General features: G+C 40.7%; 1 pseudogene; it reads right to left on the reverse strand.

Moving 5' to 3' along the window:
* Positions 1-2512: 2512 nt before the first annotated feature.
* On the reverse strand, positions 2513-3055 carry LOC148029919 (putative pentatricopeptide repeat-containing protein At3g28640 pseudogene; annotated as a pseudogene).
* Positions 3056-3595: the final 540 nt, after the last annotated feature.

A 3595-nucleotide genomic window follows, 5' to 3' on the forward strand; every position in this document is an offset into this window, starting at 1 on the left:
CTGCAATCAAAGCATAGTTTTTGATAAATGTTGAGATGACAAGCTCAACACATGTGGACATTGATGATGGACCGTCTGGTTAGATGGGTCCACACGTCTACACTTAGCATGTCGGTGGTCATTATGACTCTCACATGGCCACTGACTCATTACTTATTATATTCAGGTTGCTACACCTATTTATAACTGGCATAGTTATAGCGCCAGTCGACTAGTGTAGTCGGTTATGCATTGTTTGACTTAGTAGGCCACTTTCCTTTATGTTGTATCTTATCTATACTTTGTGTACATTGTAAAGTGTGTGGAAGAAGAAGAAGAAACCAGCAAGAAAACGTTTTGGCCTCCATCTCTCTTCTTGTCTCTTGAGTGAGCTTCTCCTTGTGCATTTTGTGTATGTTCGGCGCAGCATCTTGAGCAAGTCTCCACACCACACGATTCTTGACATGGTATCAGAGCCGCGCTGTCGAAGGGTTTGCGAAAGCAGAGTCGTGTCTTCAGAAGACCTTGATAAATATCAAGATGGAAGATCAAACAAGTGAATCATCCAAAATCAAAGTTATCATCAAACTGGCCTTCAACTCTGAATACATTTAATAAAGTTAATCTGAAATTTTGTTACTCAGATGTGTTTCTCCAGTCTTACTATCAGTACCAAATTGGTTGGTCTTACAGAAACACCAAGAAGAATATCCTGATCATTGCGATTATAATGATGATTTAGTTCTGATTTATGATGATAAAGATGATTCAGTCACAGAGATATGTCCTATAGGCCTGTAAATGTATCATGGAAAATAAAAGATCCTGTTGTTGTCCAACATGGAATGGGTAATTTAGCATCTGTATACATAATGAACATCTCTGGAATTGTGACACAATAACTGTCACACTATACAATGTAGATTGCTGAAATCCTGGTACTGTATGTAGTTTGTGGGAAGAGATTTGAAAGAATGGCTTCTTTTCAATGGCTTGTAATTCACTGAAAAACAGAGGAGTTCCATTCTCAACAGTAGCTGACTTTGAAATGAAGGGAGTAAGAGAGATCACTCTACTCGATCATCTCCAATATGGATGACACACAATTTTCCAGCCTCCAGCCTTTGCCAGAACAATCAGAAGTTTCCTGATTTCATTATGATCATGGAACATTTTTTTTTTCTCTGCATTATGTAGATGCAGAGCTTGTAAAGCTGCAACCTCTTTCAGACTGATCGTACAAAGCAAGAGCCTCCACAAAAATAAGTCTCAGTATCATACCCACAAAGAGTTTGGGTTGTTTCAATTGCTAAGAGAAAATGAGAGCTAATGCAGTTTCGAGGAAGTCAAAGAAAGGAGCGATGGTGTCTCCATTGAATTCAGTGGTAGACATATTTCATTTCCCTTTTCTCACTTGCTCCTCAGTGAAGGCGCAAAATCAGTGCAGGGTTTCTCACTTGCTCTGCCTAACTGTTAGTTCCTTGGTGGCAATGATGATGAGAATGTGTTCTACACGTAGTAAAAGACTGAGAATATCATGATTCCTTGAGATTCCCCTCCACTATAACATCAGATTTCCTGAGAACTTTTTTACAGGCTCAGGATTCAAATCCTTTTTCCATCGATGCAAGTCTTGAACATCTGTCTAATCTGGGAAGTATTCAGCTCCCTCTCTGGTGTACCGTTGTTGCCCATTCAAGCCTTCCACAATAATTTTCAAAAAGCATCAGCTTCAGCGAATGCAAAATTTCTAGCACGCTAGTGTTGCATTCGGTACGAGTTGAATTCGTATAGTTAAGGCTCTAGCAAAGCGATCATCTTCAACAACCCACAACTCTTCCACAATCCATAGTATTCAATCCTTTTCTACCGTTCATTTTCAAGACCTCATCTTGCGTTGCAGTTTCGACCTCAGAGCATCTGTTCCTTTTCAACATCCCATTGTTTTAGTAGTTCTACGATTTCCTGTTTCTCCTGCGTATACTTGTTGGTAATTGCGTTGAATCGTGCCAATACTTCTCTGTATTCCGCCTCGAGTTCACGAACTTCTTCCCCCTCCAAGCAGCCTACAACACAGCCCCTCCATGAATCTCCTGATTGTGATTGGTCGAGATTTTCCTTTTGAGCCATAGCAGCCACTGAAGTATACGTCTGACGATGTAGTGTTAAGGACAGTTTGACTCGATCTCCTAAAACATCTTTGGAATTCTTTAGTGTCGACAGCAACTTTCATTGAGCTCAAATCTTCAGCAAAGATGGATTAATCGTCCGTGGCGGATGGCTAGTGATTATTTTTCCATGGAAGCTCGGAGCGGAAATTTTATCTGCCATTCACACAGACCAATGAATCGTTTTCTCAAGCAGGCTTTTCAATGATGCTTTTTCTTCCTTCGTCGCTCATCTCCCGTCGATTCCCCTTCAATGCTTTCTTCCTTCCTTTCCTTAATCTGTCGAATCTTCCCTGCTTTTTTTTTTGAATCTGATTTTTCCCTCCCTTGTTTTTAGCTACCCTTTTCTTTCCCTTTCGACAGGATTAGTGGCCCTTTTCTTTAGCTCCTATGCTAGCACAAGCTTTCAAGATGCTAACAAAGGTGACACCGTCCGGAGAGACACCCTCCAGTTGCATTCGCTCAAAACATTTAAGTGCTTGGCCACCATGTCCATATTGGCTATAGCCTGCAATTAATACACTCAACAACACTACATTACGAAGTGGAAGCTTGTCAAACACATCTTGTGCTCTTACAAGCAAGCCACATTTGACATATACATCAACCAATGCCGTGCCAACAGCCACATCTTTTTCTAGCAACCCCTTCATAGCAATCTCAGTATGAATTTCCCCAACCTTTTCTGTTGCTCCTATGCTGCCACAAGCTTTCAAAATGCAACGAAATGTTACTTCATTTGGAAATATCCCATCAAGTTTCATCCACTCAAAACGCTTCAGTGCTTCTTCACCATGCCCGTGTTGTGTATAACCTTCAATTAGTGCACTCCAAGAGACCACATTCCGGAAAGGAAGCTTGTCAAACACATATTGTGCTTTTACAAGCAAGCCACATTTGCCATACATATCCACCAATGTACTTCGACTTGCATCTCTTGGAATTAGTTTAGTACTTCCTCACAAAGCCCATAATCAACATATCTTGAAATAAGTGTAGCCCATGAGATTGCATCTTGAGTTACCAGTCTACCAAAACTCCCTGTTTTTCTCCGTCTTCAGCATAGAATGAAAGAGCAAACATAACAACTAAGTATGTACAAAGTATCAAATCACACACACAACTTTCAGGTGGTTTTCACACCTCGAATGCGCAGCAATACGACATCCACCCCCTCTAATCCTGCGCATCCTCCGGATGGGCCAACTACCCATGATCGTTATCATCAAGATCCACAAACAGATCAATCTCTTCATTATGCATTTCCGGTAGATCAACAAGATTATCTGTCATATCATCTGTCTCTTCCATTGAAGTTTCTTCTCGTTGCTCTTCTCTTGAAAATTCTTCCAATGCATAATCCTCATCATCTCTTTTCTTGAAAATCTTGATTCTTTTTCCAGCAATAGGCACTCTAAGCACTGTCCCATCCAATTCTGTCAGCTCAT

Source organism: Lygodium microphyllum, chromosome 10 (genome assembly GCF_053477565.2).
Source record: "Lygodium microphyllum isolate KBCC chromosome 10, Lygodium_microphyllum_v1.1.10, whole genome shotgun sequence".
NCBI lineage: Eukaryota > Viridiplantae > Streptophyta > Polypodiopsida > Schizaeales > Lygodiaceae > Lygodium > Lygodium microphyllum.